This window comes from Acinonyx jubatus, chromosome B1 (assembly GCF_027475565.1).
Source record: "Acinonyx jubatus isolate Ajub_Pintada_27869175 chromosome B1, VMU_Ajub_asm_v1.0, whole genome shotgun sequence".
NCBI classification, from domain to species: Eukaryota; Metazoa; Chordata; class Mammalia; order Carnivora; family Felidae; genus Acinonyx; species Acinonyx jubatus.
Window position 1 is genome coordinate 92,272,983 of NC_069382.1, and position 24,148 is coordinate 92,297,130.

At 35.4% G+C, this 24,148-nt stretch overlaps 1 long non-coding RNA gene across 1 annotated transcript in view; it reads right to left on the reverse strand.

The window, feature by feature from the left end:
* The window catches only part of LOC128314459 (uncharacterized), a 62,991-nt gene extending 39,504 nt beyond the window's left edge, over window positions 1-23,487 (reverse strand). The window contains exons 1-2 of the long non-coding RNA XR_008296120.1: window positions 23,245-23,487; window positions 17,863-17,928 (exon numbers count right to left, since the gene is read on the reverse strand). This is a non-coding gene — a long non-coding RNA (uncharacterized LOC128314459). The remainder of the gene's footprint in view (window positions 1-17,862; window positions 17,929-23,244) is intronic.
* Window positions 23,488-24,148: the final 661 nt, after the last annotated feature.

The window sequence follows — 24,148 nt, forward strand, 5'->3', positions numbered from 1 at the left end:
ATTTTCATCTTGTAAAGAGAAAAACTTTCCCTGTGGTATAATCATATTTATACTTTTGTTTCTGTTTTATTTTGTAAAATATTCTCTAAAACATTCATATTTAAGACATGGTTGAAATAATTCATTTTTAGTGTTTGACCTTGAACATAAGAATAAAGCCAAGATACGCTGTCTCTACTTGTACACAGGGAAACAACTGATCATATTTAGCTATTCTAAGGAAATAATGCCATGTAAATACCCTTTCTTTTTATAGAAAACTACTGTATATGGATTTTCTTTGACATCTTACTATAAGCTCTGGTTGCTTTTGTAGTGAGAACCCAGCAATTCATCTGAAAGGTCATTCAGGACTAGGCACAATAATTTCAGCTGATCAAATCAATTATTTATACAATGAACTACAGTATGGTTCCCTCTAGAAATTACCTTATTATAGCTACTCACTCCCACTGAACTCTAAGAAAAGTGACATTTTGAAATACAAAGCTTATTCTCTTCAGTGAGCTTAATACGTATCGGCATCTCTCTGCAGCTCTTTTCTCTATTGAATAGCTGTCAGTCAGCAAGAGAGGGCCCATTCCCCAAGCACACTGCACAGTAGGTTTTCTTGACGTGATGGAAAATTTTCCAGTTGGCAGAAGTAAAGATTGAGGGAGGTAAAGCTTTGGACTCAGCATGAAAGGTAATAGAGCTATTAGCCAAATACCAAATTCAGAGATGCTGGTACTGCACAACCAGGCAGCTAAGAAGGAGTTTTAATGTCCTGTGGGGCACAAGTTTAGGAAAGTGTTTGGCAGATTAAAGCATACAAATAGAAAGGGGAACATCTTTGAAATAGAGCTTTTGGTATGGAAATTAGTGTCATTTTAAATTAACAATTATATTTAGTAGACGGAGAAACGTTGGACACAAAGTGGACAAGATGTTAGCATCCAGATAATGATATAATTACAAAAATAATCTGCTACCATGAACCCTAGCTCTAATAAAATAATCACATCTATGACCCCCATGACCCCTGAATTTTACTATATTCTCTGGTGCTGTATTTATTTATTATGACAAGACTGACTGCCTAAAACTGTCAATATAATAATCTATAATGTCTAAGAGAATTTTATATACATGTTCGTTTAACATTTTATACTTCAGTGAAACTACAGAGTGCTCAAAGGACCTACTTTTTTAATGGATAATTAAAGAAAGAAATATTTAGGGGCACCTGGGTGGCTCAGTTGGTTGAGTGTCTGACTTCAGCTCAGGTCATGATCTAGCAGTTCCTGAGTTTAAGCCCTGCATTGACTCTGTGCTGATAGCTCAGAGCCTGGAGCCTGCGTCGGATTCTGTGTCTCCCTCTCTCTCTGCCCTCCCCTGCTTGCTCTCTCTCTCTCTCTCTCTCTCAAAAATAAACATTAAAAAAATAAATGTTTAAAAAATCATTAGAGCAATGCTATATTATGCCATAAGCAGGTGTACCTTAGATGAAGAATTTTAAACGTGTTAAATCACACAGCAAATTGGAGATTATGTTAGTGGTAAAGTGCTGTGCAAGAAGGGTTACCTCAAAACTAACAGTTTAAAACAACAAACTTTTATTGTCGTACCCTTTCTATAGGTCAGGAGTCTGGGCAGAGCTTGTGTGGGCCCTCCAGCTTAGTGTCTTTCACAAGGCTGTAATCAACGTGTTTGCTGGGACTGCAGTCATCTCAAAGCTCAACTAGAGGAGGCTCAGCTTACAATATTTCATATGACTGTTAGCAGAATTCAGATCCACGTGGGCTGTTGAACTGTGGACCTCAGTTTCGTGTTGGCTAGTGGCTGGAGGCCACCTTCATTTCCCTGGCATATGAGCCTCTACTTCAGCCAGCTCACGACATGTCAGCTGGCTCCCTCAGAATGAACTGGCAAAGAAGTACAGGAAGGTGGCCACACATTCTCTCTGTAACCTAATCTTAGAGTGACATTCCAAGAGTTTTGCAGTACTCTATTTGTGAGAAGTAAGCCACCAGGTCCAGTCCGCACACACCAGCATGAATGCCAAGCACTGGGAATCACTGGGGCCATCTTAGAGACTACCATAATGGTTTGGCTACCTTAGACTGATTTCCAGTGAAACTCTGAATGTAAGACAGGGAGAAACATTTGTATATTATTACATAAATGTAATTAGATTACACATAGGTATTAAATTACTATCTTAATTTTCAAAAATTTTTTTCAAGCTTGATTTTTTTTTCTGCTATAAACATAAAATTCTGAAGGTGAATTGGTAAAGAGCCCAAGTCAGGAAGTCATTTATATTGAGGTGTTCTCTAAAATAATTTATGGAAGAAACTCTTTCAACTAGCCCTTGCAGGTTTTCTCAAAAGATATTCTTCAAAATGAAATTGCCTTGAATTTTGGCTATTGGTCCCTAGAGCTTAGAGGAGACCATGTGTCCAGCTAGCTCAATTTGTACATAAAAAAAATCAGTGACAGGAATACCATGAATAAACAGAGACACCATCTACAGTTCACTGTCAAGCACACGCATCAGACTCACATATGCATCTACTCATATCTGTTTACATATTAGACATCACTATTACTAGCCAAAGTAATGTAAGCAAATGCATTATAGTCTAAAAACAATGGAAACAAAAGCAACACATGCGTATAAACTCAAAAATGTATGATTCTTTAATTGATTTTGTTTTTATTTAGGCTATTTTAAATAAAACTGGTAGAGATTCTTGACAAGTAATGGTCTATAATATGTTGAAGAGAGCATTCTCTGCAAGGTTTAGTCAACACCAATTAGCACTTCTGTTATGTTATTTATTAAGTAGTTAATATTCTGGTGGTGAATTATTCATATCACCAAAAAAATTAATAAAGATAAATCTAACAGCTTGTTCCAATAGCTATCATCTCTATCTGGTCTCCTGCTTCTATCTTTTCCCACTTTTAATCCCATACAACATGGCAGCCAAAATGATCCTATTAAAATTTATGTCAGTAATGTGTTTTGTTTTATTTTGTTTTGTTTTGTATTGTTTGTTTTCCCTTGGAGATAGGAAGCCATTCATGAAATCCTCCAAAGGCTCATTTCACCACAAGGAAAAAACAAAAGTCACTGAAGTGATAAGAAGAACCTAGATCATCTAGTACCTGCTATTTCTCTAATATTTTATCTTGTTCCACTGTGGCATTCTGCTCCAGACACAGTGGCCTGCCAGACAGGGACAGGCTCTTACTGAAGATGCCATTTGACTAGAGGACCTGCATAAAGTGACAGAGTAAGACATGCAACTATCTCAGAGGAAAAACATTCCAGGCAGAGGAAAGAGGAAATATATAACCTTGAATTAATACCACTAATAAACACAGATTATGAAAAATTAGACAGTTACTGAGGACAAGATTGTTTCAATGTTTATTGAGATACTGACACACAATGAACTGCATATATTTAAAGTATACAATTTGATAAGTTTTTACTTCTATATTTCACTTCCTTTCCATCCAGACAGCTAAATGTTTCCACACAATTTGTTGAAAATACGATTTGTCCACCAGTGAATCGTCTTAGAACTTTTGTTAAAAAGTCAGTTATGGTCAGACTTATGGTCTACTTCATGAATTTTTTTCTGTTTCATTATTCATTTTTTTTGATGCCAATACCACTCTATGTTGATTTATCATGCATCTTGAGATCAGATGTTAGCCTCTTGCATTACTGCTGCAACATTATTACCACAAACTCTGTCTCTTAAAACAACACACATTTCGTGTCTTAACGTCTTAGAGGTCAGAAGTCTAAATCAAGTATCACTGGCCAAAAATCAAAGCATCAGCAGAGCTGCATTCCCTTCTGGAGGCATTACGGGAGAATCCAATTTCTTAACTTTTCCAATTGCTACAGATCTCCACTACTTATATTAGTACAGCTCTCCCTTGTCTCTTCGCTGCCTGGCAAACACTAGATTCCTTGTCTCTCCTAAAATCTCAACTTGGTCATTTCAACTTAAAGTGAACTTCTGAGTTTCACTAGTGTTCCCCCTCCAAGTGCTGTAACCTGGAAAACCCACAGGCAGAATCCTAGGCCAATTCAAGGGACCCCTTCATTTGCTTTACCTTCTATCACTGCCCAATGTCTTCTGTTAGCTGTTATTGGATATTTGAAAAGAAAGGTGTTTTCTATTTTTTTTTATCCAGTATTCATTTTTTTTTAAAAGCAGAGGAATGAATCTAGTTATTTTACTCCACCTTGGAAACAGGAGGCTCTGTTTATGTCTTCTTCATATATGACCAGTTTTATTTAGTTCTTTTCTACTATCCACTAAAAGGAACTATCAAAGCTACACTATTTATGACTTAAGATATATTCTATGATTTCAAGTTCCTCAAAGTCGAGTCTTCCCATACATACTGTCATTTTCCTACCCAATACTGACCAATTCTTCCCACCTTTATCTTTGTCTTCATGTTTCTCCAACCTGATATTTTATTCTTTCTTTATTGTCCTTTGCACACATAATGCTCTATGTTCAGTAATAGCATCGTAGCCTATTTCAGGCTTTATCTTATGCTTCTTCCTTCATTGCCAATATAAGTATCTTCCCACAACCTGGATTCCCTAATTACTTAACACATAGTTCTTTCTTTAAAAAAACAATGTTTATGGCCCCTTCCATTTGAATTGACAATTATCTCTCTTGTGTTCTCACTCTTCTCTAAATTTTATTAACGCTGACAAACTTTTTTTCATCTGCTTAACTTACTGTTAGATTATAAATAACTTTATGAAAATCATCACGTTTGTTCCATTTCTTTGTCCTCCAGAGCAAAGTATGTGATAAAAAGATACGTTTCCAAACATGCTTTAAATTAAAAAATTATCGAATGACTGAATGGCAAATAATTGAATATGCTCATTCCCAATGACATACTTATTAAAGTGCAATAATCCTTGCCAGTACACTGTAAGATTAAGGTGACAAACATGGATTACAATTAACAAATATAAGTAGGTAATTTCTCAATAAGCTGTAATTATGAAATTTAGTAATTGAGACAAATTATATGAAATATATGATATGCACATCTAAGTACACAGACCTCTGACCTATCTGAAGAGTGTTTTTAGTGAAAAAAATTATACAGCTCTGTGTACCATATTTAAAAAATATGTACACTTAAGAAAATTCTGATAAAGAAATTTCTGCATAAATGGTGTTGATACATATGTTATCAATTCAAATCCTAGAATTGTGTCCTGCTCATTGCTCATTGGTAAAAACATATTTGTTAAATGTATAAAAAAGGAGGGGAAAAAGGTATCAGCTGAACTTCTTTTTAGAAGATTTTTGAAAGCAATATGTTTGCTAAAAAAATATTTCCAGAGCTAAAACTCTTTAATATATGTATAAAAGTTGTTTTCCTCCCAGGGAATAACAATAAATTTCAGTGTAGAAAAAAAAAAAACTTAAGATACTTTACAACTTGTGAATTTATATTTATAAGCCTACCATTCTTAGTAGAATTAGCACAATGAAGGGATTCAGAACAAATCCCCCCTAAAATACGTCACTTTGGCACATGGACGATTTTGAGCTGAAGGCAATCAACATCATGCAGCCTCCAGAAAATTCTGCCCATGCCTTAACACCCTAGAAAAATCTAAATTGTGATGTTTCCTATAATAAGAGTTATTACCAGAGATAAATTTTATCTGTGACCCATCTGTAAGGCAGAACTAACATTTAATTCCCAAACATATGCTCTTCTTCCTATTGCCTTATGAATTGCCCTCCTTCTTTTGAGAATCCCTATCCCATTCCTTAGCTTAAGATGGCATATATACCTCATTTTACCTTTTTGTGTTTGAACCTGTCATGTATGTGAGGTTCCCATGCGTACAACATTAAATTAGAATTTTTCCTGTTGATCTGTCTTATGTCAATTTATATCTTACCAGAGGATTTGCCAGAAGAACCTTTAAATTGTAGAGGTAAAAATTTTCTCCCCCACAATATTCTATGTCTTTTTCAAAGAATAATCACATTTTCCATTGCTGACAGTGTCCTTTACCACTGACACTATTATGAGGGATGACCTGGTGGTACTTAACATGGAATTTTCATTTAAATATTGGTTAAAACGGCACCTGGGTGGCTCAGTTGGTTGAGCATCTGACTTCAGCTCAGGTCATGATCTCATGGTCCATGAGTTCGAGCCCCATATCAGGCTCACTGCTGTCAGCATGAAGCCTGCTTTGATCCTCTATCTCCCTCTCTCTCTCTGCCCCTCCCCTGCTCACACACTCTCTATCTATAATAAATTTAATAAATAAAGAAATAAAAATTGGTTAGAAAGACACATGTGAATTATATAGGTCCAGTGTGTATAAGAAATGGAGAGCTTACTGAAGAACATCAATAATTGGAAATAGACTCTAAAAAATAAAACATGATATCTGTACTTAATGTGTTTTTAATGTCAATATTATTATGATTTATAATAGCTTCTTCTGGGAAATAGTTAAGAATCAGAATATCATTAGAAACTTCTATAACCAATGATTTGCAAACTAAACCAATAAAATATGATAAGTGAAGGTTAGAAATAAAAATAGCATCAAATGTCCCATTTATTAATCACATTCTTTCCATGAACACCTAATTACTTAGTATTTATATTTTTGCTTCATAAAGCATTTTTTTTTCTTTTTAAATTGTGATAGGAATGGATAGGATAGGATATGTAATGGTCACTATCCACGAGGAATGTTCTAGCAAAAAGCATAAATGTATTATTGCAGATATGCAATATTAAATACTTCATTGTGATTTATTTTTATGATTATAACTGGAAAAAACTAATGAAAATTATTAGCTTTGTTTTAATGATTTAATAGGAATTTCTTATATGCATAAAATAGCTTTTTATAGATTTTTGCAAAACTGAAATACCTAAAGACAATTCACTATTTTAAGGTACATAACCATGTCGACAATCTGAAAGTATAAATTTCAGCCAAATATTGGATGAACTGGCTCAAGCTCTGAATTATTGGATTTGAATGCATTTGTTTCTAATAGAAATTTGCATGTAATTCTCTTTTGTAAATAGATCAAAAAAGTTAAAGCATATGTATGAATATACAATTACTTTAATTTTCCTTAGTTGTCTTGTTTACTTTTATGGTTATTGTAGAGAAATGTAATTTCAAACTTTACTGACAATAATCTATCACCTTATATCGTCTAGTTCATTCCTAGAATCACTGTATGCTTTTGTTTGTTTGTTTGTTTTTACTTTTTGAGCATTTTGCGGTTAGAAACCTGAATTAAATGAAAAAAACTGTTTTTGTGCTATAATCTTGATCTTTAAATAACTGAATTGGACATTTGATTTAGTCATTTGTCAGATTCAGATCTATTCACATGAAAGGAATATTTTCACCCAGGTTTCTTTTAGAGAAGTATCAAAGCAAAAATCCCAAAATAGTGTTTTATAAAGAGTAATTAATTTATCATTTTATTCTATAAAATTCAGTAGACAATCTTACCCTCCACCCTGTGAATTCTGCTATGGCCAACACCACTATTTAAGAATTGTTAGGTAGGAAGCAGATAATTAGTTCCTATTTCATCTATTAGAAATGATCTGAATTTAACTTCTAAGTTATCACATTACTGTCACATTTATTTGTAATTAAGCATTTTATACTAATTCTGATCCATAGCTTGCTGTTATTAGCATACAAATGTAAGCAATAACACAATCATAATTCTCTTTAAAGGATTAAGTTAGACTGTCCATAAACTAATGAGCAATAAAAAAAGAATCATGCAATTTCAGTTGCCAGTACCTTTTCTACAACTTACACATTGCTGGAATAGAAATGATTCAGAAGTTTTTTTTTTTTTGTATTAGAGGAACTGTGAATATCTGAAATAACCAAATGGACACCTAATACAAAAAATTCTATAGAATGAAAAAACGATGGGATGTTTATTTTAAAATTTAAGCTATTGATTTAGGAACCATTGCTTAATATTTAAAATTATGTGAAAAATAAATAGTAAAGGAAGTTCAAAAGAAAAAATACCTTAGAACTGGTTGAACATGATTTACGAAATATGAATTTTTCAATCAAGCCATTTTATCCTAATTTTAAACTTAGAGTTTTTGTCTAAATAATTGCTCATTCTTCTGACTCCTAAAAAGTTTATTATATTCTAGATTGTGTGTGTGTGTGTGTGTGTGTGTGTGTGTGCATGCGTGGTCAAACTGTCATAGTCACAGTGGTCCTTATGCAGTGGGGTGGCTATCGTGGCAGGAAGATTCTCATCCAGGTTTTTAAGCATTCTTCTCTAGTAACAGTATTGCATTGTGTTTAGCTTTGAATGCACACTATATTAAAGTCATTAACAGTTCATTTCTTTTACTTTCTTGTGTAGAAGAGGATAATAATATCAACGAATTCAAGTAAATACAGGATTTGCAGAAAGATGAAAATGGACATGCTAGAGGATTCCCAGTTTTCCTCCCACATTTCCACTATTGCTACCTTTTCTTTATTGCAAGTTACCCACACCCCCATCCTGTGAACCTTTACTAGCTGATAATCCTCTGAAGCTGACAAAATTAGTTTGCAGAAATACTGTTTTGATGGTTGTCAGCATTATACCAGAGATCTCAAGCAAAGAGCATGAAAATAGGACCAATTTCAAACTGCAAGTTTTGACTAAAGCTGAAAACTGGCACTTAAACCAAAACCATAATGACAGGTACTTAATTTCTCTTAAGCTGTGACAACCCTGAGTCTGCCTCAGTAGGGCATCTCTGGGTCTTCAGGTGCTTCCAGATGCACACTGGCTAAATAAACCTTTTAACTTCTATTTTAGCCATTTAAATTTCTTTTCTGATAGATGTGTAAATTCTATCCTGTTCTTTGGGTAGTTATTTCAACTGAATTTCTCTCCCCTATGTGAAAATGAATTTTGTCCCCATTTGCAATTTGCCACAACATTCTTTTACTTCATATAAATTTGCGCATTTTTCACTTTTTAAGTTAGTTATAACATCTGTCTATTCCCTCATATTATATGAGCAAAATAAACTAGATAATGTGAGTTCACTATTATACTATATGTAAGTCATGATTTTACCTTTTTTTAAAAAAATTATCTTTTAATGTCTTTTTGGGACCATTTTAAATGGGTCAGAACAGTTTCTGAATATATAACAGTCTTATCTTTTTAATGTATTTAAAGGGTCATCTTATGTATGAAATTCCTGTACAAAAGCAAGGATGGAAAACAATGTATGAACACTTATGTCAGTACTTAACATGCATGCAAAGAGACAGAGTATATTCCAGTAACTGGCAGCTTTTAGATCCCTTGAGTTTTATTTATTGGTTCCCTGAAAATTAAACACAAATAGTTGAATAAATAGAAATGAACTCTAATAGCCTTTAGTTATGTAAAACAGATAAATAAAATATAATGAGAGTTCATAATAGTTCTACCACATGTAGCAACTGTGAAGAAAAGAACATTTGTGAACAGAGTGGACAGAAAAAGACTAAAGATATGCTTGAAAGCTAGTGCTGAGCAGCAAAAAAAGTTGGAAGGAAAAGAAATCCCTTCCACTTGTATCACACTCATATCTCCATTGGGAACTATTTCTCTTTCCAATACAGAATGCCTTACACAGGGAAATACAATGAACCACTGTCAGTCTATTGATGTCTATTAATAGCAATTTCCTTTTCTGCCAAACACAAATTAAGCAATAAGGTAAGCTACTGGATCCTTTTTTTTTTCTTTTTTTTTTTTTTTTTTTTTAATATGAAGGTTATTGTCATATTGGTTTCCATACAACACCCAGGGCTCATCCCAACAGGTGCCCTTCTCAGTGCCCATCACCCACTTTCCCATCCCTCCTAACCCCCATCAACCCTCAGTTTATTCTCAGTTTTTAAGAGTCTCTTATGGTTTGCCTCCCTCCCTCTCTTTTTGTTTTCCCTTCCCCTCCCCCATGGTCTTCTGTCAAGTTTCTCAGAATCCACATAAGAGTGAAAACATGGTATCTGTCTTTCTCTGTATGACTTATTTCACTTAGCATAATACTCTCCAGTTCCATCCACATTGCTACAAAAGGCCATATTTCATTCTTTCTCATTGCCAAGTGATATTCCATTAAGTATATAAACCACAATTTGTTTATCCATTCATCAGTTGATGGACATTTAGGCTCTTTCCATAATTTGGCTATTGTTGAAAGTGCTGCTATAAACATTGGGGTACAAGTGCCCCTATGCATCAGCACTCCTGTATCCCTTGGGTAAATTCCTAGCAGTATGATTGCTGGGTCATAGGGTAGATCTATTTTTAATTTTTTGAGGAACCTCCACACTGTTTTCCAGAGTGGCTGCACCAGTTTGCATTCCCACCAACACTGCGAGAGGGTTCCCATTTCTCCACATCCTCGCCAACATCTACAGTCTCCTGATTTGTTCATTTTAGCCACTCTGACTGGCGTGAGGTGATATCTCAGTGTGGCTTTGATTTGTATTTCCCCCATGAGGAGTGATGTTGAGCATCTTTCCATGTGCCTGTTGGCCATCTGGATGTCTTCTTTAGAGAAGTGTCTATTCATATCTTCTGCTCATTTCTTCACTAGATTATTTGTTTTTTGGGTGTGGAGTTTGGTGAGTTCTTTATAGATTTTGGATACTAGCCCTTTGTCCGATATGTCATTTGCAAATATATTTTCCCATTCTGTCAGTTGCCTTTTAGTTTTGCTGATGTTTCCCTTGCAGTGAAGAAGCTTTTTATCTTCATGAGGTCCCAATAGTTCATTTTTGCTTTTAATTCCCTTGCCTTTGCAGATGTGGCAAGTAAGAAATTGCTGTGGCTGATGTCAGAGAGGTTTTTTTTCCTGCTTTCTCCTCTAGGGTTTTGATGGTTTCCTGTCTCACATTCAGGTCATTTATCCATTTTGAGTTTATTTTTGTGAATGGTGTAAGAAAGTGGTCTAGTTTCATTCTTCTGCATGTTGCTGTCCAGTTCTCCCATCACCATTTGTTAAAGAGACTGTCTTTTTTTTTCCATTGGATATTCTTTCCTGCTTTGTCAAAGATTAGTTGGCCATACATTTGTGGGTCCAATTCTGGAGTCTCTATTCTATTCCATTGGTCTCTGTGTCTGTTTTTGTGCCAATACCATGCCGTCTTGATGATTACAGCTTTGTAGTAGAGGCTAAAGTCTGAGATTGTGAGGCCTCCCTCTTTGGTCTTCTTCTTCAATATTTCTTAGCTATTCAGGGTCTTTTGTGGTTCCATACAAATTTTAGGATTGACTGTTCTAGCTTCGAGAAGAATGCTGGTGCAATTTTGATTAGGATTGCATTGAATGTGTAGATAGCTTTGGGTAGTATTGACATTTTAACGGTATTTATTCTTCCAATCCATGATCACAGAATATTTTTCCATTCATACCTGGATACTTTTTTCAATCTCAGGTATCTGAAGAGTCTTTCCAACTCCTAAAATTTCCTAGCCATGGGGAAATAGCAAAATGATGACCCTTAGATTCATGCACTAAAGGTCAGTCTGCTTTGGAACTGATTGTTACAGATTTTTCACATGGTTTGCCTGGAGGAGTCTCATCATTTTGACTCATTTCCTACCAGTATTTTCTCAAAATTTGCTTTAGTATACAAACAGAGTTTGTATTCTACTTACCAACACTGAAGGTGTATATTAAACCATTCAAATATGATTTCTTTGTTACCTCAACAAATGTTTGTTATTAGCTAAGAGCCCAAAGGTCTCTGTTGTGAGAAAGGACAGGAAAAAACAGAGACATTTAACTATAGAAAAGAAAAGAAAAAGAACAACTAAAAGAAGGAAGGAATCCAATAGTGTACAGAGAATATTCTAATAAAAACAATAACGACACACAAGCAAGGAAGCATTTACTGATTCATAGTTACCCGAAATTACAATTAATTTGCTTTGGTTTCCACGAAAATGCTAAAATAAGCATTAGAAGGTCAGGTTTCTATTCCAGTTTTATTGCTCACTAGTTATGTTATCTTTTAACATCACATACACAATTTAGTTACTGTCTCTTCAATAGTAAATATTAAGGTTGGATGAATTTAGTAATTTCCAAAACTAAAGAATGGAAAGGGCTCTTATAAAGTTTTAAATCTACCTGTGACAAATTTAGGAAGGTAAAAAAAATGGGGCCTTATTTTTATAAAGTTAAATATGTAAGTTTAAGAAGTTGTCTGATAGTAAAATTCTATCTTCCATATTATATTGAGGTTTATAAAATTTAAGATTAGGTTTGGCTGCAAGTAACCAACATGCTAAATTTGCAATATTTATTAGATATGTAAGTGGAGCTCTCAATAGGCAAATAAACATAGGTTTTTGTCATAAGTCATATGCTTCTAAAAATCACTCCATGTTCTATTTAGGTTTTTTTTTTTTCCAACCTATACTCTAAAATGGACCCATCCTCACTGGCTCTTAGATTCCTAAAATTTGTATAGATGATTCACAAATAGAAGGAAAAGTTATTAAGTAATACAGGAACACTATATACTATTTTTTAATGATCGGTGAACCTAGTATGGTTTTCATGTTGGTGTATATAGAATATTTGTTGGTTGGCAGACTTTTCAGAAATAGACGATTTATTCAATTCTAATTAGAGGACACTGACATTAGCCTAGCTCCCTGAGATCCTAAACATAGTCTGAATCCTTCCCCTACTTGCAAGGACACTCTAAAACCCTACACAAATTCCACAAGTGTTAATAAATAGGCTTTTGACAAATTTATTCCCTTTATTCTACTTAGTGTCTATCCTGAGTAAAATAGAAGAGGGAAAATATTCTAAAGAGTGAAAATCCTTTAGAGTGTAGACAAACTGGCACCAAAGGTCTGCCCTAAGGCATGAGGAATTAATGTTCTCTCCTTTTCTGCTCTTAAACACAATAGCTAGATCTATTGCTACTTAAAACTACTCCTTGTGTGAGAATTACTATCTCGCTTCACTTTTTACCTCATATAACCAACCATTCATTAAACAATTATATACTGTATACTTATTACGTATTAGGCAATACCCTAAACATGAAGAACAATATAGGTTTTCAAGGACCCTGAAGGCTACTGTGAGAAACAGACATTTCAAAAACTAAGACCTACTGAACATAGCCTTTAGCCACTAGAATTCAGTACTATGGAAATGCTCAGGAAGAATGGTTACTGGATGCACATATTGTGCACATTCTCAGATTCCCTCTATCAACTGCCTCTCTGCCTTTTTCTTCCTTACTACTTACTTGAAACAAATCACCCTTCCACCTTTAGATTTGGATGAAATGTCCTACTGCAGGGTATGCAATTTGGTTTTTTGTCCAACCTCAGAGATGGAAGATGATGCAATCTGGAGTGTTAGCTACCTGTGTCCTACTTTCACTAACACAAAAGAAAGAGTATACAGGGGCTGATTATACATCCCTCTGCCTTTTTCTCGTCCGTGGCATACAGCTAGGTATATATTCTCCTTACAAACTTTCCCAGATAAGCTCACATGCTAAGCAAACATGCTGAGCTGCTGGGGATCAGCCTCCTGTTCCTTTCTGCAGTTCATACCAAGCAGGCAGATAAGGTTATAGCACCATGTTGCTGCATTTCCTTGCCTTTTTTTCTCTTCATCTCTACCACCCTCACACTGCATTTCTCAAACAAACTATTAACACTTGAAACTGTGTCTCTGGCTCTGTTTCTGGAACACCTAGGACAATACACATGGTTAATTTTGCTTAAGGACAATCATGGTTTTATGATGTAAGAAGCTAACCTGTAGCTTGCCTAAAAGCTACATTAAAAAAAAGTGTTACAATATTGGCATCATTTTTAATCCAAAGAAGAATCTCATTCTTATAAAATCAAAGTAAGCCACATTCAAACAGCATATCTAGTAGGGCTCAATTATGGAACAAATCCCATTGAGGGCAGTATCTCTGCATATAGCTGTAAGGTTGTATTTTGCAGTCTCCCAATTTAGGAATTAAGTACAAGTACCGTATAAAATCCAGCCTCAATCATATTTTCTCAATAAGCCATTAGCCCTGATTTGGAGCTGTATCTTCTCAGATAGATTTTATGAAATGCACTTGATATGGGTTATTCACAGCCCTATCTACAGGCTCACCTTTTATCTATCTGTATTGTTATATGAAAAATTAAACTTAAAATCACTGTGAAAAATAATTCCAAAGGGAAAAAAAGTCTTGTAATCTCATCATGTCATTAAAATTTGATCTAATATATTTATAAGATAGTCAAATGAAATGGAAATAACTTGTTATTGAAGAATGTAGCCACATACTTTAGTAAGAAGAATGAAAGAGAGAGATCCTCTCATCAAAATGTGGTTTTAGAATTCTCCATAAAAGGATTCCTAACTCTAATGCTTACCAATACATAAACAGTTTATCATAGAATGTCCACCATATAACAAATACTTAATGGATGAATAAATAAAATTTGACAGATCAGTCTATAGTCCACTACATAATGCAGTATTTTTACAAAAAAGAACTAGTTTTGTGGCATACCTATCTTACCAATTTAAAAAATTGCAAAAGTCTTTGTTGAAGTTTCTAATAGTGTCAAATGACAAAACTAAAACAACTGAGTAACAAGTTCAAAGGAAAACAATCCATAAATAAAGGGAGTAGAGTGCCTCACAAGCGGTGAAACACTCTTCCTGAAGGATTCTGGGCAAGAGCGAGTTTTATAGAATGTGAGAAGAGACAGTGCAGAAACAGGGCATGATTGGCTAGAAGGTCAAGGATTTCCTTACAAGGCTAGCAGGTCCTATTTTCTAGGGTAAGCTACCTAAAGTTGAATTAGAGGAATTGGACAGATTGGTTGGTTTGTGTTAGGTTTCCTTGACAGGTGTTACCACAAAGTGCAAGCTGACATAGGTTTAGATGTGTGATGTGGGCCAGGCCACAAGAGTGGTCTCCATTTTTTGGATCCTGATATATGAATTCACTTTACCAGTAATAACTAGCCTTCTTTCTACTGTTTCTGGCATTATAGACAAGTAGACAAACCTTTATAATTAAAAGACAATCCTGGAAAAATCACACCAGACACAACACTTCATATATTGTGTAGCTTGGCATGAAGTAAGATAAATATGCACTACACCCCATGCCTTAATTAGGTCAGCATACTTTGTTCCTCCAAGTTTAAGGCTATCTATAATTTCAGTTACATCAGTTCGTCCAGAATAGACCAGACTGTGAAAGACTGACTTTCATTAGTCAACTTAGAGAAAACTATTAATCCTGTTAGGGCATACAGCTTTCTAGTAACTGAAACAGTTTCCACTCCTTTTCTTAGTAACAGGCTTTCTGGAAGGTGATGGAGAAATTAGAAGTTTATGTGACGTTTATGGAGTTAACTCATTGTGGTCATTTATCTGAAACAGTGAATATTCAAGAAGTAATTTCTGGATTATTCCAATTTTTAACTTTATTCTTAGGCTAGAATATTCTTACTTGCTGCCAGCTGGGAAAGTTGAGAAAATATTAAATAAAATATCTCTGAGATTATAGCAGGATTTCTAATAAAGAAGAATGATTGAATTACAAATGCATGGGGAGCAGTCTCTGCCAGTGGGTGGTATTTGTATTTTAAGAGACAACATTTCATGGATCATAGGTTCAAGCAAATACCCATTGTGCTAGACATTAACCACCACTTAGCAATAGTGATAGAGAAGTAGAAAACATCTGGTTGTGGATAATGAGCCAGAGCTTCTCAGCACCCTTGGATGCTAATAGCATTGGGCAAAGGTCATGGTAGAAGGCCATCTGGCTCCCTGTGTAAAGATATTTAGAGATCTTTCTTATCACTGCAAATCACCAGCATATTTATAAGACGCAGGTAAGAAAATCTACTGAGTAGTATATATTTAACCACCAATTTTAAGTATCTGATATTAGTATGTTTCATTACCACTGTTGCTACTAAATATTAGATTAGTATTACAAACTATTGAAACATGAACTGTGTCATGGTAATATAAAAATTCACAAAACTATATTATGAATACAAGAAAAATCATTGCTCACAGATTTGTGTTATGTAGGCAGAGGAGCTATTTGTAAAATTGTAATTTAGAAGAGAATTACTTTCAGTAAATATTATTTTCCCTTTCTGATTTTTCCTTAATTTTTACCTGCATCATATTTCTACCAAAAATTACTTAGTGGAAAACATATGCTATCATCCATATAACTGTAAATATTCATTTTCTTAACCAAAAGAAAATGTATGTAGCATCTACTACATATGAGATGGTATACCTGGCATTGAGAACTCAGCAAAATTAATGCTCTAAAGAACTGATGGGTTAGCTGTAGAAAAAGATTACAGAAATGTTTATAAAAGACTGTTTTGTAATGTAGTATAATGTATGCTTTCATAGAAACGTGCACTGGCCTTTATGGGAGAATGGTCATGGAAACTTTCACCAAAAAAATGTTACCCAGGATCGGTCTCACGTAATGAGTAGGCATTGACAAATATTCTTTGCTTGATCAAATTTTAGTCAGGCTCTTGAACCTTCTCCTAGCCCCATCTGTACACTTTCTTGTAAAATACAGTTTTAGAAAGCATCCTGAGAAGTCAGCTAAGCAAGAATACCCCTACCCTTGAAACAAATCATGCTTGTAATTAAAATTTCTCACTCCCCAGCCTTAGCATCTCATCACCCCTGGTCTTCCTTCAGTAGGAATTCTGTTAGGCAACTTTAGTAGACTCAGAAGGTACTATTCACAGAAAGTACTAAAAAAAGTAATATAAGTGGCATTGTAAAAATGATTAATATACAACCGGAGGAATTTAAAATTAAGCTGTACTTATTTATTATTATTTTTTAATTAAGCTGTATTTAAATATAACTTGGGAGGGGCGCCTGGGTGGCGCAGTCGGTTAAGTGTCCGACTTCAACCAGGTCACAATCTCGCGGTCTGGGAGTTCGAGCCCCGCGTCAGGCTCTGGGCTGATGGCTCAGAGCCTGGAGCCTGTTTCCGATTCTGTGTCTCCCTCTCTCTCTGCCCCTCCCCCGTTCATGCTCTGTCTCTCTCTGTCCCAAAAATAAATAAACGTTGAAAAAAAAATTTTAAAAATAAATACAACTTGGGAAAACTAAAATGATATGGGTTCACTTCTTGATAATTTGAGGAATTTGAAAAATTAGATTAAAATGTGTATTTTTAAACTTAATACTAAACATTCCCATTAAACAAATACATTAAACAATACCATCTATGCCACATCAGAAAGTAAAGCCAAAGTAAAAGTGGTCTTTATAAGTAAATAGTAGATAGATGAAAAAAAAGGATAAAATAACAGAAATTACAAACTAAGGTAATAATAATAATTTATCTCAAAGTGATAAAATATAACTTTAATGTGTAAGAAACTGAATTCTCAGGAAAAGATAACAAACTAAAAGTTAGAGTAAAACATATCCCCATCTAAAATGCATATATATGTATACATGTGTGTGTGTATATATATATATATATATACGTATATGTATGTATATGTATATGTATATGTATACATACATATATATGTGTATATACAAATATATAATCAACACATGAAACATAAAAGCAACCCTAAAGTTAAGAAAGAAGTCAGAGAAAATATGACATGCACGTGGGTTGAAATTCATTCACATACGAACTAGAGGAGCAGAAAAATATAGCTTCATCATTTTTTACATAATTTTTACAGAACCATTTACTACTTACTCCATAACCATGAGCTCTCCAACATTTCCCACTTTCTTCATTGTTAGGCAATCTCTGGGTCTAAACCTGGGAAATGGGTTATGAATGAAAGAACATTATATCATTTCTAAGCAGAAGCATGTAAAACTCATAATGTAATACCCCTTACCTTCAACTCTTTCTTCTTCTGTTGTGTAATTCAAGATCATCATGGATCACATTTAATGAAGCTTGAGCTTCTGTCAATTTGGGTTCTTGATCAACTGTGTGAGGCATAGCTTCATTAATCTGTGATAGACACAAGGCATTAGCAAGATGTAAATTTCTGTTGTATTAAACCACTGATTTTTGTGGGTACCTTGTTTCATATACAGTAAAATCTAGTTTTTCCACAAAGGGCAGGATGATAAATATTTTAGATTTTGTGGGCTATTCAGTCTCTTTCTCAAATACTCAACCCTTCCTTTTTAGCACAAAAGCAGCTATACACAGTACATGAACAAATGAGTAGAGCTGCATTTCAATAAAACTTTATTTACATAAACAAGCAGTGGGCCAGATATGACCCCAGGATAAAGTTTGCTGACATCTGATCTGGACTACATAGATAATAAAGTAAAATGATCTTAATCATGAAATCTTACTTGCCAAATACCAGAAATGTAAGTTTTGGTTTTATATAGTTCAAAGTTTAAAGTCCTCTATTTTGGGGGCGCCTGAGTGCCCAGTCCATTGAGCTTCCACCTTCAGATCAGGTCATGATCTCACAATTCATGAGTTTGAGTCCTGCATTGGGCCCTGGGCTGACAATTCAGAGCCTGGAGCCTACGTTGGATTCTGTGTCTCCCTCTCTCTCTGCCCCTCCCCTGCTGGCACTCTGTCTCTCAAAAATAAATGTTAATTTTTTTTTTTCAGTGCTCTATCTTGATAGAAAACAAACAACCTCTCTTATTCACTTCATCTTACTCCTTCAGTCTTTCTCAAAAACGCTGTCTGGTTGAATGAGGGTGGGGAAGTAGGTTAAATTATCTTGCACCGTCAATTGGTTGTGTTCTCTGTACTTCTTGATTCTGGGCAGTGTGCTGGCAGTTGATGCCACAGCTGGTATGTAATAACCTAATTATTTTCTGGATTGAACAGGATCTTGACACACACACACACACACACACACACACACACACACATGAATTTAGTTCCTAAAAGAAGCATGTAAAATATGATGTCATGCACAAGGGCAGTTGCATAAAATAAACAAATGAATAATTGTTCACCCTAAAGTATCACTAGTACAGCAAAGAAAATAAAAGAAAATAAACTATTGGTACTACATCAAAAGAAAGTTTCTGTACGGTGAAGGAAACAATCAATAAAACTAAAAGGCAACCTATTGAGTGGGAAAAGATATTTGCAAATGGCATAGCCAATAAAGGATTAGTATTCAAAATATATAAAGAAGGGACACAATTTAACACCCCCGCCAAAAAAATCCAACTTAAAATGGGCAGAAGAGACATAAAAAGACATTTCTCCAAAGAAGACATAGAGATGGCCAAAAGACACATGGAAAGATATTCAACATCACTCATTGTGAGAAGTAAGTGAGATGATTCATTTTCAGAAATACCAAATAAAAGCTGTGCTGTCTAGTTAATAGGTTTATAATCTATTGGAAATATGTACAAAACCCGTTCCCCCCAACAATGGAGCCCCAGGCCCTTAGACACTTCACTTCGTGGTTCTTCTTCCCCTCTCCATTTCCCAGCTTATTTTTCGCTGGCTTTGCAATGAGCACGCACTAAAGAATTGAAGTCTCTGCATCACCTCAAGGAATGTACTTTTTGCCTTACATGGGCATAGGCAACTTCCAGGTAAGGCTGCAACCTCTGTATACTTAGCCAATGAGGAATCAGGGGAGTGACTTGCATGCTAGGAGATAAAATGCCTGCTGTAACCGCCCCAAGTGTGCCTGTCCATCAGACACCCACTTTTGCAAGAACGTTGATTAAAGCCTCACTTCACTGTGCTCCAAGTCTCCACATCCCTCCTTTGATTGGGCCAGTGGGTTAATTTCTCACACTCATCATCAGGGAAATGTGAATCAAAACTACAATGAGATACCATTTCAGAATGGCTAAAATAAAAAACACAAGAAACAAGTATTGGTGAGGACATGGAGAAAAAGGAACTGTCATAGACTATTGGCAGGAATACAAGCTAGTGTAGCCACTGTGAGAAACAGTACTGACATTCTTCAAAATATCCTTGGTTTCAGAATTTTTGTTTGTTAATGTCCTATTAACCTTTTATATGACCACAATTTATGCTAAAGTCTTAACAATCGACACCAAAACCTTCTGTATACAATTCTTTCTTCTCCAACATAGTTTATGATCACTAGCCATTTGTGACTACTTAAAATAATGAAAATTAAAGTTAGTTCTTCAGTTGTACTGACAACATTTTAAGTGCTCAGTAGACATGTGACTAGTGGCTAATATATTGGATGGTGAACATACAGAATATTTATATGAATGTGGAAAGTTCTACTATATAGCACTGCTATAGACAAAACTTAATAGAATTGTCTACCATAAAGTAGATAATTCCTTGGTAAAGAGACCTTCTATTGCCTAGAAATAAATCTCTTGGTTTAAGAGATGAAAGGTCATGAGGGGAAATGATTTAATCAAATAAATTCACCATTTTATATATGCAAATTTCTTATGCAAACAATGTTATTCCTGAAGCAAAACAAAAGATGCTACAAATTTTTACCTAAATCATAATATTCCTTATAAATGCAGTGAAAAGTTGTGTAGTGAGAGAAAAATTGAATAGATAAAATTCTTTAAAATATACATTAAATATATCCTCTCCAATTTGAAGAGAAGGGATGTGACAGAGGCAGATAGGCAACCTGGTGGATAGTGTTAGTGAGCCAACACAAAAAGTACAGAGTCTCAAAGAAGAAAGATCCCTTCTGACGGAACAAATGCAATAAACTGTTACTGACCAGTAAGAACAACTTCTAATATTCGACTTTTTTTTTTCCCCTTGGTTTCCTGAAAGAAGCACTGGAAATGAGAGAATAAACCTGAAATTATAGCACAGAGCTAATTCTCTACAACAACAAACAGGAAATAAAGGAAGACAAAAGAAATGTGAAACAACGCAGGAATCAATTGAGGGAGAGAAGTTCCCAAGGACTTCTCTCAAGACATTTGGGAGTGGACTCCCAATGGACTCCCAAGACATTTGGAAAGTGCTACATGCCCCCAAACATTAATAATGACATATCCGAGGGACTCCTGGGTGGCTCAGTCGGTTAAGTGTCCGACTTCAGATCAGGTTATGATCTCCCAGCTCTGCAAATTCCAGCTCTGCATCAGACTCTGTGCTGGCAGCTCAGAGCTTGGAGCCTGTTTTGGATTCTGTGCCTCCTCTCTCTCTCTGCCCCTCCCCTGCTTGCACTCTCTCTCCCTCTTTCTCTCTCTCTCTTTCAAAAATAAAGAAACATTAAAAAAAAACAGTGACATATCTGAAACCTATATATTGTGTGCTTGTTTTATTAATTAATTAATTAATTTCACAGGCCTGGAGAACAACTGAAACAGCTACTAGGTAGTAGTAGTTTAAATCTGTAAATAAATAGCCACAAATGCTGATGAACCTTTATCAGCATAAAAGATGGAAACTCAAAGACAACTGCCATGTGAAGGAGATACATATTCAATGTGTGGAGTTGTATGGGAATGTTAGTAAAATTAAACAAAAAATGAGCAGAAAATAAATTGTTGAAGCTGAGCTGTTGCTCTCCTCCCATTGTAACAGTGACTTCAGCTCAAGTCATGATCTTAAGGTTCATGAGTTAGAGCCCCACATTGGGTTCTGCGCTGACAAAGTGGAGCCTGCTTGGAATTCTCTTTCTCCTCGTTCTCTGCCCCTCCTCAACTCATGCTCTCTTGCTCTCAAAAATAAATGAACTTTAAAAAATAAAATAAAAATAACGTTTGCAAAACACAAAGTCCAGTATTTGGCATACAACACACAAATAAATGTTAGTTTTCATGCTTCATTCCAAAACCTTTATTCCTACTGAGTTTCTTCCTTTCTTCCTACTTTCTCCCTCAGAACTTAGTCACACTTCTACCCTTAAAAGAAGTCTTGATGCCTCAATCTCTTTTGCCTTCCTGATAGATTTCATGAAGGGAACCCTGTCTTTTAACCCTCCTACATCCCTATGCTTTACCCACTTAAATACAAACTCAAGCTCTGCCGTCCCTAGACTATGCCATACCACTGAAAATTCAGCTCTTATTAGTACATAGGTGAGTGTGCATAAGGACAATACTGACTTAAATTATTTTGATCCCATGTAAAATAGCATTTACTGATAAAAGTCCTTATGTTGCTCCGGTAAAGATTTATAAAATTACTTCCCCATTTAAATATCATTAAAGTAAATGCATCTGCCTTTCTTCTATTTGCCAAGACAAAACATGAGGCTTAAAGAAATTTCATGCTTGAAAGACACATTATTTCTTAAATATTTGCTAAGATTTTTTTTTCCATAATTGACATTTCTGGGCAGCTATGTTGTCTTATGAAGCAATACCATTTGTTGTAAGCTATAATACATACTCCTTTGGCTATAATCATAAAACTTTTCAAACAATGAGCATCAGTTAAAGATGAACTTCTCAAGGATGTTCTTCATCATTTCAAAAAGGAACTGCTATTACGCATAAAAGTTCACAGCAATTTTTGTATGTCTTCAGAGTAAAAAGCTCTTTAAATGTGAGCCATCACTCTATTTTTTTTTTATTTATTTTTAACGTTTATTTATTTTTGAGACAGAGAGAGACAGAGCATGAACAGGGGAGGGTCAGAGAGAGGGAGACACAGAATCTGAAACAGGCTCCAGGCTCTGAGCGGTCAGCACAGAGCCCGACGCGGGGCTCGAACTCACGGACCCCGAGATCATGACCTGAGCCGAAGTGGGCCGCTTAATGACTGAGCCATCCAGGCGCCCCCATCACTCTATCTTTTAACATCTAGATTAGCTGCACAATTTTCACTTGACTGAAAATATAATTTTGCTTTTTAAAACTATTGTATATATATTTGTAAAGTGTGTTAAATTACTGATTTCCCCGAAAATCTTCCTTCATTTGTCTGACATAAAAAAGATTAAAATCAACTGCCTAGGCAGTTATTTTAGATTATTTTAAATTGCAAAATTAGAATATAAAAGTATTTGTGTAAGGGAAATATTCGTCTTAAGCTTAAGTTATGTAACATGCATTCATGATGAAGACACGTTCATGAAATAGTTTGTAACCAAGTGTAAAAGGAATAATGAAATCTGGAGAATTGAATTAGGGAGGGGGAGTGGGAACCTACCTGTTGATTGGAAGAGAAAACTTAAACGTGAGCAATAAAAATAGATCATCTTAAGTTCAAATCTGACCAAGCAGCACTATATTTTTCTCATACTTGGGAGTTCGTCAAAAGCAAGGAAAGCTCTTGGCCAGCGCGAGAGAGACGCCGTCGGCATGGGCGGACCAAAGCGGGAAGAGACCTGAGAAGCCAAGCGGGCGGGAGGTGGAAGCGGCCGCGACGGAGAAGGCGACGGCGGCGGCAGACCACATCCGCGCATGCGCTCAGCTCCCGCAGCCGCGGCGGGGCTCCTTTCTTCATGGCTCCTCTGCTCCCGCCCGCCCAGAGTCTGCAGCCACCGCCTCCAGGCGCCTCCTTCCCACCCACCGTGCCCCCTCTCAGCGCCAGGTGAAGGGGGAGAACAGTAAGGTGGGCATTTCAGAATAAATATAACATAAATTTCACATTAGCTTTAAGAATACACTTGGCATGTTTGGGGAAAATTTGATTCCATTGATCTGCAGGACCACATGGAGGATGGGACATTGACAGAATTTAAGAAGCATGTCAGACTAAACTGTTATTAAAGACTGATCTAGATGCTCTCAGGCATACAAATTGGAACAGGAAAGATCAAAAGCCAGACTATTCAAAGAGCCTTTTCAGCAATCCAGGCAAGGAGTAATGAGTTGATAAGCAACACAATGACATTGAGAATTGGGAAAAATTGATTGAGAGACGTTCTGAAAAAATAGTAAACTAAGTGTCTTGGTTGGCTACTTGTAGAAAGGACCAGGGAAAATTCAACTTTATTTGGCAATGTCTAACTTTAGGATATATAATGGTATATAAATGGGGACATGAGATTGAGAGAAAGGTGTTTATCTTGTTTAATACATAATGAATTTGAAATGATATGGGGGCATTT